Source organism: Carassius auratus, chromosome 22, assembly GCF_003368295.1.
Source record: "Carassius auratus strain Wakin chromosome 22, ASM336829v1, whole genome shotgun sequence".
In the NCBI taxonomy this organism is placed as follows: Eukaryota; Metazoa; Chordata; class Actinopteri; order Cypriniformes; family Cyprinidae; genus Carassius; species Carassius auratus.
The window spans coordinates 3,958,428-3,973,829 of record NC_039264.1 but is presented as its reverse complement, the minus strand read 5'-3'; the positions used below and the strand labels follow the sequence as shown (position 1 = coordinate 3,973,829).

Below are 15,402 nucleotides of genomic sequence, written 5' to 3'. Positions count from 1 at the left end.
TGTTACTTTGAAAACTGATGTTACTGAAGTACAAGCTGACGACGTAGTGTGGAGATTTGGATCATACAATTCTTCTATAGGTAAAATTAAAAAACAACATCAAAACTTCTCTACATATGATGTTCCTGACGGGAGATTCAGAGACAGACTGAAGATGGACAGACAGACTGGATCTCTGACCATCACAAACATCACAACTCAACACGCTGGAGTCTATATAGTAGACATGACTGGAGCTAAACTGTCATCAAAAACATTCAATGTTTCTGTCTACGGTAAGCAGAGATCATTTGTGACCTGCAGTGCTACAAATTCTGTCAATTGAGTTTAACTTGTAGCTTCTGTTTTTACTGGAACCGGAATATTATTAGAACTACTGAAGTGTTTCCTCATTTTATAGTTTGAAATGACAGAAACTTTCACAGACTCTGAGCACACTACACCAACATTTTTTTTGGCTATTCTCTCATGTTTTCAGCTCGTCTTCCTGTTCCTGTCATCAGCAGTAACTCTTCAAACCGTTCTTCATCTTCTTCATCATCAGAGCAGAATTGTTCACTGGTGTGTTCAGTGGTGAATGTGAGTCATGTGACTCTCTCCTGGTACAAAGGAAACAGTTTATTGTCCAGCATCAGTGTGTCTGATCTCAGCATCAGTCTCTCTCTACCTCTGGAGGTGGAATATCAAGAGAAAAACAGCTACAGCTGTGTGATCAACAATCCCATCACAAACCAGACCACACATCTGGACATCAGCAAACTCTGTCACACATGTTCAGGTATGTGAGCGCTGATATTAATGTTGATTTTCTCTCAGTAATACAGTGCTGATGTTTGATAGTGTTTGTTGTAGGTCAGACGGACAGATTCACTCACACTAATGGCTCATTTTGTTCATTACAGATCAGGGCTTACCTTTACTGTACATCGTGCTGATTTCTGCTGCTGCTGGATCTCTGTTGATCGTAGCTGCAGTCTTGTGGTGCTGCTTCTGCTGGAAACGTAGGAAAATAGCTCAGAAATGTAAGTAATTAATACTGATGCTGAAATATTAACTTCTTGATTGAAAGCTTGATGTTTTAACATGACTGTGATTATTGTTAATGCAGTCACGATCAACGATATATACCAAACACTGCCTAAACCAAGACCATGAAAAACGGTAAGATCATTCATGACTGTTGTAAGATGATGTTGCAGTCTGATTAAAGCTTGATGATTGAAGTTTTGTGTGTAATATGACAGACAGTGACAGATGCGGGTGGTCAGGTTTGATCATGACTTGTTCGGTGTCCTGTCATAGCTGTGTGGGCGGAGTCAGCGTGGGGGATCACAGTCCTTTTCCCCCTCATTGGAAAAGCATGGTGTAGAAACATTTCTGCCACTCGACAGAGCAACATGCGAATAAAAACTGAGCCGTATTGGGTCGGACTGTCTGTACGGTATCTGTGACTGGACAAACTTTGTTTGGACAAACTTTTGTTTTGCTTAATTTTAATAAAGTGATAAAGTAATAATTTCGTAGGCTGCCTACTCATTTTCATAAATACAAGCAGTAAAATAAATATATAACACAAACCTTTCTATACAAAATATGAAAAAAACAAACAAACAAAAAATCATGGTTATTGGTTACTAGTTAGACCATTGTAAAAAAAACGTTTTGCTACACTAACCATAGTTTAGTATTTTAAGTAAAACTGTGGTTATAGGCTATAATTGTTAATAAAAATAAACATAATAAAACCTGGCTAGCTTACTATACATTTACTATAGTAATACCATGGCTAATTTGTGTATAGTAATTCGAAGTAAATGTTTCTAACAGACTATGGCATCACAGAATGTTAGGGAGTGAGATTTATTTGATTGTGATGTGAAGGAACTAAAAACAGATCATTGCAGAGTATTAGGCCCAATCCTAATTCTACCCCTTAGCCCTTCCCCTTTCACGTGAAGGGGTAGGGGTGTCTCGATTGTCTTTTGGTTGGAGGGGTAGGGGTAAGGGGAAGGGCCAGATAGGGATTCAAACAAAGATTTTTTGGGACCACACTTCAAACGAAGGGGTATGAATTATCTCGGCAACATGGCTGCTACAGTGAATAAAAAGACACATAAATATAAGCTTTTTTTGGCATAAATAAAGATTTTAACGGAAAGTAATCATTCGTTTTATGTTATATTCAATTGTGAGTTCATATTAACGGTCATGTTATTCAAAGAAATGTTAGCAAAAAATTGAGCAAGACGACAAATGATGACGTGTGACGACATAGTAGTGGTGTCCCAATCCTTAGGGGAATATTTTCTCCCCTACCCCTTGACACTCTGTTTTAAGGGACACGGGGAAGGGGTAGGCGGAGGGGTAGGGGAAGGGGTATAAAATAGAATTGGGATTGGGCCTAAGTAGTGCTTCCTCCAGTAGTCCGTTATCAGTCATATACATCTTCTGATCAGTTTTTTTTTTTTTTTTTTTTTTTTACTTATTAGACGTACAGAACGCACACAGCAACTTTTCGGCACTGCACTGAGCAAAAATCAATAGAAATATTCACAAAAAGTAAAGTTTAAGTGCCTGACAAGGTCTCCGCGCATTAATTTGATGGTTTGTTTTCCACTGTATAAACGGTGGATAAACAATATGACATTTTTGTGGGGGTTCCCACAAATGCCGAACAAGTCATATTACCTTCAGTAAGGACCAGTTGAAAAAAAAGCATGCTTTTATGCTATTTACACTGTTTGCATATTGTAAACATTAAAAATATGAAAGAATTAAACAATGTGCATGAACCTAAATTTATTATCACGCAGTAAAGTGTTGTATTTTCCTCAATACAATACTATTTTATTCACAAATTGTCATGTATCATTTTAATTTGCTCAAAGTACTCACAGTACGTCAGCCTCACTCACTTTTAACATTCATTAAATCTTCTCCCTCATTACTTTCAGTTTTCCACCACACTTTGTGTTTCCCGGAAGAAGCTGATCTCGATCGCGGGTTAAAACCAAAGACTGTATAAAAACCATAGACAGTAAAAGAAATCGACACAGCGACCCCATTGGAACTCAATTGAGACAAATGAAGCCCAGTTTTAGCGCTTTTTAGCACTTCCGTTTCTGACGCGCAGACTCAAATTAAGCTTGACGACGTCAGCAACCTGTCTGACAGATGTAAATCTTCTAGTAGCTGTGCGTGCAAACTGCCATCGTTAATCTTGCAGAGACGGCGAGCTTGAGCGGGGAGTTCTTTGGCGTGAGTGAGCAGGAGTAAGTAATCTGATTAATTATCTCCCTTGACTTTTTATACCTCCACATCCCCCGATAGCCTCATAGACGTTAAAAGATTGCCTGCGAGCTTCTCCTCCTGTCCATACGGTAATTTATCTACTGTGCGACAAAGAGTCGCTGGTTATGACGCAATTGTTAGCCTATTTTTTACAAAAACAGAATCTACGGGAACATAAAGTAAGATACAAGGTAATGGAGCCTTTTATACATTTTCGTGTTTCTTTAGAAATAATTAATGGACAAATGGAGTCTTTAAACGCTTCAGATGTAAAGTTATTCGCTGTCAAAGTGACGCCAAAATGAATGGGAGTCAATTGGAAAAATAACGCCAAGTGAAGTTCTGCTACAAGATGGCAGCACGCAGCCGACTTCAACTTCCGGTCGATGTCCTTGCCGCCTGATAAAAACAGGTCAAAACGGTTCACTTCCGTGTTTACATAAACAAAACCAAAACCAATGGAAATGTAACGCAGTGGAACGAAAAAACGACATGGATACACACTCGTTCACAATATCGTTCACATTTGCAGTTGTACTCTGCAACTAAGACTGAACACGGTGTTACATTTTACCTTTCAGGACTATCATTTTGCAGTGGCGCTAACTTTGCAGAGCTAAATGACGTCTAGCACCTCTCTCTCTCTCTGTTTCTCTCTCTCTCTCTGGGTGTAATGGGCGGAGCTTAACCTAGTCCAGCTACAGCCATTGGCTCCAGGTTCTGCAGTCTTATTTTTTTGTGGTGTTTATAGGCCTACAAATCTATTTATTGTTATGGTTACTCCTAGACAATATATGTTGTTTTACAGATAAAAATACTCACATCAAGTAAACGTCAGCGATCATTAAACCATACATAGGCTACAATCAATTAAAACTATTGCAGAAACTTTAATAAGGACTTATAAAAGTTGGACTCCTGTTAATATTCATTCTGAGTGAATTTAAGGCACAATTATATTATATTATATATTTGTTTTGAAATGTTTTTTTAACTGTGTCATCAGCAGGTTCCCGATTGAGTTTGTGTTTTCTCACAGAAATTAAAGGAGCTTGTGTGAGCCTGAATGATCAAATATGTTTAAGAGCTGATACAGACCCCTGACTCATATGTTTTAGTTCACATCTAATCTCTGCCAGGATGTTTTTCGTCTGTTTTGTTGTTGCTCTTGTGTCACATGAAAGATTTTAATCAGTGTTTATTTTTTTTATTTTTTTGCAAACACTCTCTCTTCATGTCTGAAATGTTGTATTTTTTTTTGTTGTTTTAGTTAAATTTTGTGTACTGTATATCATAGCATCAGAAATCTTGTAAATGTTCTATTTTTAGCTAATCACTCTGTTAATTCACAACTTTAAATGCCTCTATCACTGTCTACTCCTGATTAAATAAATATATTGAATATTGTACATTCAATCATATAGGCCTAAAAATAAAAAACTCAATTAAACACAGACTAAATTTTAAATATTGTTTTAACACACAGTTTTGTTCTGCAGGTGCAGGTCGGTAGTACAGTTTTGACTCATATTTACACCTTTCCACTGGCATCATTTTATTTATTGGCGCCATCTGGTGGGTTTTGAATAACATCAGCGTAAAACATCATCACGTTGTGTGTAGGTGTGTGTGTGTGTGTGTGTGTGTGTGTGTGTGTGTGTGTGTGTGTGTGATTACTTGCTGCATTAAATACAGAAATGAAGTGAAAACCACTGATGGTCGGAGTTCCTAGCATTCCAAAAATTAATGTCTTACTGTTTGAATCTAGCATATAAATAACATGTTTTAATTTACTTTTTATTAATTTAATAGATGTTTTTATGTGATTCATATTGTATTAAAGGTATTTTCATCAGTTCATGTCCTGGTGTACAGGTTTTTTTTTTTTTTAACCATCGTTCTTTCAAGCTTATTGATGTTTTTTTAAGAAAAGATCCATAGGTCGTCTTCGTGTTTAAAACCCTCAGTATTTAAAACCACAACAAACATCACAAATACATTCACTTCCATTTATTAACATATTAAAACCACATTAATTGAGAAATATAAATGCATTTCTGTCAAATGTAAAGCACATGAAATTTACACAAAAAAAGGTTAAATTCACCTGGTAAAATTCACATGGAGCCACAACATATTTGATCCCGATATAAATATAACAAAAGCACAGCATATAGCTAAAGGGTTATATTCAGTTATGTAACAGGGCAGGGGGGTGCCAATTATTTCAGAAGAGAAGGGGGGTGGGGCGCAGAAATGTCAAAAGTAGTAATAATAATAATAGGCCTAATAGTATTTATGTACGTCTAATTGGCGTAGGCTACGTCTAAAAAAAAAACTAAAAAAAAAAAAAAAAACTTTTTCTTGTGTCTTACTTTTAATTGGCTAAGAAATAAAATACACGACTGGGCAATAACCAGTGATTTGTCTTATATAATATTTTTGACCACCTCAAGGGAATAAATACGAGATGGGAGGCAAATACATCTATGTATCATTGGGTAATTACATTGTATATAAATGGCTGGCATCAGGGTGCCACTAAACTGCATTTGAATGCACGATCCATTTTAGTTTAACTTTCACTTTCGAGATTTCCCATTGACTAATACATGGAGCAGCAGCACTTACCACACATTTCACAAGATTAGATGTTTGTCAGTGGTGCTGAGGATCTGCAAATCTTTCACATTCATTCTCAGTCAAGTCAGTAAGCAGGTTTATGATTCCTGGCGTCAAAAGTTACTTCTATCATATGAGTCTGTTTTGGATTTCTGTACGAGAGCGCCCCCTGGCTTCGAGTATGACTGAAACATACAGGTATGAGAGTGTTCAGCGCTCAGGGTTTTCACGTCATTTTGGACGAGAATGATGTATTATGGGCATCCATGATCCATGAAAAATAATAATAATAATAATTTTAATTTTAAATAATAACACCTTAGTCAGGATATTGCCTGCCTGAGACGCAAACCCACAACCTTAGGATTAGGAGTCAAACTCTCTAACCACTAGTCCATGACTTCCAACAACATCAACTTACAATAGTAAAACCATGCTTATTTTTTGTATTGATATATACCATTTTAGTTTTAGTTTTTATAACTGTATTGCCTCAATGGTTTGAAGTTTTGTACTATAAAAAAATATATATATATATATATATATATATATATATATATATATATATATATGTATGTATGTATGTATGTATGTATGTATGTATGTATGTATGTATGTATGTATGTATGTATGTATGTATGTATGTAAAAAAGTTCTGATCTGAATCAAATGATTTGTGTTCTGAAGTCCTGACCTGGACTTAATTAAATGATTCATGATGCACGCTCTGAATTCAACCCCAGCACCGTTTCTGATCTGTATCATATGATTTGTCGTCTTTGCACTGATCCTCGCTCCGAAGTTCTGATTACATATTTTCCTCTTTAGAAAACTTTTTCAGAAACATTTCAATTTTCCTTCTGTGTAATGCATCACATCTGTTACAGCATTGTAACCAATCATTAAAAAAGATTAATAAAATTAATCTATTGAAAAAAAATAAAATAAATTGTTTAATGATACATTGAGGAACCGAAGCATTTCTTATTTGACAGTTTTTTGGATTAGTTTTAGGATTCATTTTAGTGACTGTAAAGCTGTTCTGTGTAGGAGGAGAGTCAGACTGTGAGATTGATGAGAGCAGGACAGGAAGAAGCTCTTAACCTACAAACTGAACACACATCAAACAAAAGGTCGTTCTCTTGCATGAGCTGCTTGTCTACCCAACAGATCAAATCAGATTTCTGAAGGAAATGAGACCACCCCAGGTTTCAATTTGACTCAGATGTTGAGATGCTTGTGTCACGCTTAAGACCCTCAATGAGAGATGGCAGATATTCTTTATTTACAAAACAATTGAATGATTATGAAATTTTTTAAATCTGTAAGATTTATCAATATATTGAAGATGACAAATCCAATTTTCCACTCTCTTTTTCAACTGACACAATCAAAATCTAATTTCCAGAAACCATCAAGGTAAAAAATAAAAAAATAGCAAAAATTAAAAAAATAAACGAATAAATAAATAAAAACTTAAATGTCTTTCTAATAATAATAATAAAAAAAAATGTTTTTTACACAAACACAATCATAACATGTTCAGAGTGTGTGTGAACTGGAGCGTGGTCGAACTCTTTTGAGGGAGGATTTAGAAGGTAGTCTTATTAGATCAGAGTCACTTTCGCTGCACAACTGACGAAAATGTTTCTCACGCTTGTTTTGTTCGGTTTGTGTTGTCTAATTGGTAAGTTACAAATGCATTTTTACATGTTTGTTTATTAATCTTGGAAAAATACTAAGCCTGTTAAAGTTAGTCACATATAAAAATATGATGATATTGAAGGCATGTAGCAGAATTAAAGTTTACCCAATGAACGTATTATGTAAAGTCACATTTATTTTAAAACATAAAACAGATCAGATTATTGATTCCCACACATCTGTCTGTCAATATGGTGACTTTCATTTTGTTTGGTGTCTTTGCTGCGTTACAAACTGATTTCAGGCTTTCTAAACCTAGAAGATTATATTATTCTGTGTTAAATCTGTTTTTTTTTTTCTCAGGTGTGTTTGGTGACTCAGTGTCAGTGATGGAGGGAGATTCTGTTACTCTAAACACTGAACTTACTGATATACACGAAGCTGAAATAATGTGGAATTATGGAGCTGAAAAAACTATGTTTATAGAGTCTGCTTAACATCTGATGTTCTTGACGGGAGATTCAGAGACAGACTGAAGCTGGACCATCAAACTGGATCTCTGACCATCACAAACATCACAACTCAACACACTGGACTCTATAAGTACAAATAACTGGAGTGAAACTGTCAACAGAAGAATTCAGTGTCAAAAAAATAAATCATTCAGTTTCTGTCTGTGGTGAGTTAAGACATAAATTGTTAAGCATATTCCTGTTTTATTAAATTAATAATCTGAATTTACTTCAGTTTAAAAAGGAAACAAGGGATGTCACATTTTTCTTTGTTTGTGGTAATTCACCATTATGCCGTCAATGCTGATTATTGAGATTAACTTCTTATAATTCTGCTCATTCATGTTTCGGCCAATGCCGAATCTTACCAGAGATACTTCACAATATATTTCATCATCATCATCATCATCATCATCATCATCTTCATCACAGCAGAATTGTTCACTGGTGTGTTCAGTGGTGAATGTGGGTCATGTGACTCTCTCCTGGTACAAAGGAAACAGTTTATTGTCCAGCATCAGTGTGTCTGATCTCAGCATCAGTCTCTCTCTACCTCTGGAGGTGGAATATCAGGAGAAAAACAGCTACAGCTGTGTGATCAACAATCCCATCACAAACCAGACCACACATCTGGACATTTGTGAACTTTGTTGGCTGTGTCCAGGTATATCTGTTCTGATATTAATGTTGAGTTCAGCTGATTCCATGTTGATGTTTGATAGTGTTTGTTGCAGGGCAGACGGACAGATTCCCTCACACTAATGGTTCATTTTGTTCATTACAGACCAGGGAATACAGTTATTGTACATACTGTTGATTTCTGCTGCTGCTGGATCTCTGTTGATTGTAGCTGCAGTCGTGATGTGCTGCATCTGCAAGAAATGTAGGAAAATTGACAGAAAAGGCCAGTGTTTTCTACTGCTTTCAAGCAAGTAATATCAAAAATATACTCTAAATATTGTAATCAATTAATAGACAAAATTACAATAAGAAAAAGCATTTAAAAAATACAGTGATATTTATTTATTTATTTGTGTGTTAATAATGTATTTTAATAACATGTTTTGTAAAGAAACAAATATACTGTAGTTATGATTGAGTAGTTGTTTAATGCAACTATTATTGTTTGAACAGTTCAGACTTGTGAAGAAATGATGAAAAAGCACAGTCGGTAAAATAATTTAATCTGCATTTAGTCACCGCATCAGTTCATATATGTAAAACCCAGAAGATTGACATTCAATGTGAATAACTCTGATATATGCATATAAGTAGGTAGTAGCAATTTTTTATTTTAGCATAAAAATGCTGTAAAACTATTTGACAGCAAAGTAATGCCTCACAATTTATGTCAATAGTATGTTAAGAACTGACGTCAGATGTCAAGAACACTTTGCTGAAGATGCCACATAGCAGACCATATAAACTCAAGGGCTAGAAATACTTGTGTGAAATTCTTCATGTGAACCATTGAAGTCAGAACGTCACATGCTAGTGTGCAACCAAAGACATGCTTCACAGGTCTGTTCAAAGAGGGTCACACTTCTGCTGTTAATTATGCATTTGAAAAATGGTCAGTTCTCCTATTGAGCTTGCATCATGTTTATATTTTTGCATACAATTAGGGCTTTCCAATTCATTATGAACTCACAATCGACTCTTAGAGTACTTATGATAAAGTCTCCAAGAAAGCAAAGTGAATGCCACATTTCTAATTTTGCTGTTATTGCTATATCCTGTGTGATGTGTTTTTACAGAATGTTAAAGAGGGGGACCACAGAGTATGCACCGGTCACCATGAGAAGATGATCGAACTTTTCTAAGTACCAGATCCTGCTGAGTGATCAAACTTCTGTATTTAGTCTATTGTTGATTTTTGGTGCATGCAACCACATGACTTTATTTTTAATGTTCTGTTGCCTTTGTTCTCCATCCATTAAAATTCTATTTTGTAGCTTCAAAAAGTAAATAAAGACTTGCTCGATGTGCAGAAATAATGATCAATACATTCACATCAACGTTCTAATTATAATTCTAATCATAATTCTCCAAGTGTTAAACATAGATGGAACATACTCATAAAAAGGCTGATTTCATTCTGTAAAGACATATCAGTATCTGTTGAGTGGAGTTTGTGCATGAGAATGTGTCACTGCTGGATGTTTGTGGTTGATGTTTGTTTATGAGGTGTCTAGTCTGTCTATGAATAGGGTGTTGTAGGTGGATTGTTTTTATTGTCCATTCCTGCCCTGGATACTATTAACTGACAATGTTTTTTATTTGTTTTTAACATTTTTTATTGTTCATCAATTCAGTCTGTTTCACAACACCCAAAAACAAAAAGTCCAAAATTAAAATTACTGAACTTAATTTAACAAATATGCATATAGTAAGGTGTAAATGTTACTTTGTGATGTGGTTACTAGGGTACTTTTGGTTGTTGGTTGTTTACTGTTCAGAAGAGCCCACTTTAAGTTTGCTTGTTGCTGAAAGATCTTCTGATAAACATTTGTATTCACACTGACATGTAGCTGTACAAGAGCCGAACTACTGCTGCAGCAAAATAGTCCCCAAACCATCAGACTTCCTGCTGCACCTCTCACTGACTTCTTTACACACTCAGGCTTCAGTCATTACTCAGTTTGGCACCAAACTAAATGTTTCCCTTATGACCCAAATGAATAAAATGATCACCAAAGTGAACATGGACCAGTTCTCCTCTCTTCATACAACATGCTCCTCAGCAAAAGTAAGCTTAGCCTTTTAATTCTTTCTGCTGATGAATGGCTTGGTCACTGCAGAGTGTGTTTTCTGTTCAACTTCTCTTAAACATGCTGAGACAGATCTTTACCCTGTTCAGTGCTGAACCTGCAAGCAATTCCAGCTGCAGTGCTGAACTGATTCCTCATTGAGACTCTCTGCATTATCCTGTCTTCTCGCACATTTGTCTTATGTGAACAACCTTTTTGGCGGACAGGAATGAAGTAGTGTCAATTTAAACCTGCAAATTTTGAGAAATCACATTTTAAATGACCAATTTCTGGTCTTCCCTTTGGCCTTCATCTGGACAACCTCCTGTTGCAGAGTTTCAGTCACCTTAAAGCTGTCCGCCATATTACAATCTCAGTAAAAATGGGAGGAATACAGCCAGTTAAATAGGGTTTGTCATATAATTAAGGAAATTAGTGTCAGATGACAGATTAAGACCAATAACTTAAATGTATCGGTAATGCTGAGTTCACATTGCACAATTTTAGCCCTGTTTTTCACTCACTGACAGGTTTTGCAAAATTGTAGATAAATACCCAAAATTGGAGGTAAATCAGTGCTCATTCACTCAAATGACATGATTTGAGAGAATCGCTAATGCATTTGAAATATTTGGCATGCTAAATATCTGGATCTGTCTGTGATTCAAAATTCCGCTGTGTGAAATAAGACTAAAAAAAAAATACACTGGCAATGACCTACAGCCAATGAGAGAGCAAGATAAAGGGCGGCAGCATGAAGGTCAGGGAGGAGATATGGGAAACGTAGTTTGCGAACAAGACAGAGTTGTTGGTGATTCTTCCTATAGGGCTTGGGCGTCGTGACGTCATTACTCTCATCCTCTCATCCTTGTGTCTTAATTTGATTAATTAAAAATCTATTTCAACCATGGTAAACCGTTGGTGTATTGTGGGGTGTAATAGCGCTACACATAATCGCCATGGGGAAAATAAAATGAGAATGGATTAACTTTCCACCGCTTTCCTGCTTGGAGGCGCGACCACGGAGACCATAACATCTAAATATTAATTTATACAGCTTAAGTCAACATTGAACATTGGAAATAATGGAAATTTCCCAGTTTACTCATCCAAAATGTGGGAGAATTTCAACATTCATCTTTGTGTTGCTACTGTATCCCCCTGCTGACAGCAAAAATTTGTAACGTTACTACAAAACTGCTGCATTAAAAAAGCGAGTTGTGAAGCTAGGTTTGACATGACTTTCCTTACAGATAGACATGAAATTGTGCTCTCACAACAACCACACTATCTTATAAAATCCCAACATCACGCTAAGGTTGCTTTTAAGAAAGCAAAACGATGCTTTGAAAACATCTGTTGACTGGATGGGCAAGGAGTAGTAACAGGACAACAACACAGAGACTTGACAGGTCTGATGGAAGGGATAAATATTGAAAATACTCGCGGAGACAGCGGGAAAAGAGCTCAAATACGTGAGAACCATGGAAAAAAAATGGGAGGGTTTACAGCTACTTACTACACTTTTTAAACAAATAATTAAAAGTACATGTGTGAATGGTAGTTAGCACTAACGGTTACTAAGCTAGCAGCTAGGTAGAGCGCAGCTTACCTTTGTCCGCACTACTGCACTACTTTATTACTGTTTGCTGGTTCTATGATTTGCAGTTCCTGAACCCATCCATTTGTGAACCGCACATGAGACTTGTAGCTTCAATGACTTGTAGCTTCGGAACTATTCTGAAGTGTAGGTGCTCACAAAACAAACAAGGTAGCCGAAGATATCTGTAATGTAAAAGTGCTTCGTCGGTGCTCCACTCTTTGTTGGGAATTTCATATGGATCTAAACCATTAATAGTGCCAATTTTGTCCACATACCAGTCCCTGTCATCCCTATTTAGCGTATCCCTGTAAATCGCACAACCTTTTTCGCGATTTTAACATCTTTTTTCTTTATCCTGACTCTGTTTAAATTCGCGAGGCTATCAACCACGTCCCAAGTTCCACCTGGAAAAAAAAGATACCGTTGCACCAAACCTCCTCACGAACGAAGAAAGCCACCATGTTTACGGCTGTGACGACGAGCGCTTATCACATAAACGCTGTAGTATGTGAAATATTTAAAATTCTTCTGAGAGTTTTACACACCAGTTTGTTATTGTGGCAGAATTTCCACACCTCAAAACGTGACGATGATGAAAGGAACTGTGATTGGTTGTTTGACCGACATGTCAAACAACCAATCACAGTTCCTTTCATCATGAGTGAGGGGTGAGCCTTGGCCAATGAAAGCTGCCATGAACACCAGACCATGTGGTGTGTAACATCCTGTTTACGATTCATCATGTGAATACAGCAGCAACTGGATGCTGCCCCAGATAGTTGTGCTGTGTGGAATGAATGAATATTAATCAATTTTCCTTTGAACTGTCCATTATCACCACAGAAGCATTGAAGGTAGAAATAAGCTGAAGGGAAGGTAGAAATAAGCAAAGATGATGAACAAAAGGCAAGGAAGAACAGAAAAATGTAGAGACACCCCACAAGATTATAAACAAGCAATGATAGTCAAAACAGTCTCGTTGCTATAGCAAACCTTGCAGGTGCAGCCTCACGTTCCACATGTTAAGGTCCTTTGTTTGTTTTAAAACCATTAAAAAAACACCTCTCTGCCAGTTTTCCTGACTTTAAACATGTTAATACATTTCCATGGCTTTTCCAGAGAATGTTTATTTTTACCTTCCCTTCAGCTTATTTCTACCTTCAATGCTTCTGCGGGGTTAATGGACAGTTCAAAGGAAAATTGTTCTCACACTACTATTGATTAATATTCATTCATTAATAACTATGCAATTAATTAATAATCATATAAAGTGTATTAATGCTATGTATGAAAATGACAATATTGGTTAAACAAGTAGAAATCTGAGGGACTAGCCTGAAAGTACCAGTGGAAATAACTTCTGAGCCATTAAATGAATAACTCATACTCACCAGTGTAACACTGAAACTCCTGATAATACTGCTGTAGCTGTTGATCCTTAGTTTATAAAGTCCAGAGTCTGTGGTTCTGATGTTCAAGATGGTCAGAGATCCAGTCTGATTGTCCAGTGTCAGTCTCTGAATCTCTCATCACCATCTTTACACGGAACTTTTGTATAGATTTTTTTTAAAGATGTCTATTGATTTCAGCGATGAAAATGTCATTAATACACCGTATCATCACATCATCTTGATTTACTACACCAGTACACTCTGAAAAAAAGGGTTTTTAAATGGTTGTTTGGCAAGGTGTATTGTTCCATTAAGAACCTTTAGTATTCAAAGAAACTTTCCATTCCACAAAAGGTTCTTTGTAGCACAGAAAGGGTCTTTAGAATAATGGTTCTTCACACTCATCAAGTTTATATACAGTATAAATATTTTTGTTTCTGGAAAGTGAGATAAAGTGAGCAAAATTATCCAACATGGTCCAGAGCTCATTCCAGATTAATTTTCCATTAGTTGCATTCAAACAGTGTAATAAAAATAATTATGTTGAGTTACTTAAATAGTGTTTTGGTGTTCATTAATTAAAAAAGACCAGTAGACCTGTTTATTTTATCTATCTTTATACTGTTTTGCCTTACCCCCAAAATATAAATAAACAAATAAATAAATAAACACACACACACACACACACACACACACACACACACACACACACACACACACACATATATATATATATATATATATATACACACACACACACACACACACACACACACATAAGCCTTGTTTAAGTTTACTATAAAAACACTGCAATCATGTTTTCAAATGAATACAAAATCTTAAAATATAAAATATTTTTCCCACTGTCCATTTTGCTGTATTAATTGGTCATAGAACTACAGAAAAAAATTCACGATTTAACACATTTTAAATGTGATGTTTATGTAGTGTTCTAATTCTAGAGGTTTATGAAAATACCATAGACTGTAAAAGGCAAATACTGAGTGTCTTTGGCGTTTTTTAATGGCTGTGAGCTGAATCCTGGAGTCTCATTTAAATGGTGGAGCGGAGGGAGTTGCCATAGAAACCGGGCGACAACAGCAACTGACAAACTTCTTTCGCTGCCGTTTTCATTGTTTTCAGGTGAGTTTAGAACCTAAAATTACACAAATATTACATAAAACTGTTACGAATACTTTATTACATTTAACTGACACGTTTCTGTTGAATATTTACTTGGACATAAAACTTTGAAGGAGTCTGTTAGCATCTGAACTGTTTTCAGGCAAGGTAAGTTAACTCTTTACCTTGAGCTCTTTTTAAAAATCTTCATGTGTAGAGGAGAGGTTTTGATATCTTTGTAAAGGGTTTGCTGTCAGTTTGTTTATTGATTTAGCCTAAAATATGTGCCATCCTGTTAATCCTCGACGTCACTTACAAGGAGCGCAAATTAACTGAATCTAACGTTAGTTCAAACGTGTTTTTATCAAATATTGGGGGAAAAAAATGTTCTGTGATAATATAATCTTTCTACAACAGAAGAGAAGCTCCAAAATGTCAAAGTTTCTGAAGGAAGCTGCTGACTGAAA

The 15,402-nt window shown here is 36.0% G+C and overlaps 1 protein-coding gene and 2 long non-coding RNA genes across 4 annotated transcripts in view; 1 reads left to right on the top strand and 2 right to left on the bottom strand.

Annotated features, from left to right (window-relative positions):
* Positions 1-15,402, bottom strand: part of LOC113039414 (carcinoembryonic antigen-related cell adhesion molecule 1-like) — a 41,406-nt gene that overhangs the window by 20,575 nt on the left and 5,429 nt on the right. The gene's annotated exons all lie outside the window — the stretch shown is intronic.
* On the bottom strand, positions 576-6,030 carry LOC113039444 (uncharacterized). Its single transcript, XR_003275004.1, has 3 exons — positions 5,923-6,030; positions 915-993; positions 576-599 (listed from the first exon to the last, which is right to left on the bottom strand). It is a non-coding gene; the product is annotated as an uncharacterized LOC113039444 (long non-coding RNA).
* On the top strand, positions 718-8,579 carry LOC113039436 (uncharacterized). 2 transcript variants are annotated; one of them, XR_003274996.1, is made up of 5 exons: positions 718-778; positions 903-1,022; positions 1,109-1,161; positions 7,921-8,236; positions 8,441-8,561. It is a non-coding gene; the product is annotated as an uncharacterized LOC113039436 (long non-coding RNA). The 2 variants fall into 2 exon arrangements; XR_003274995.1 differs by having other exon boundaries at positions 7,921-8,579.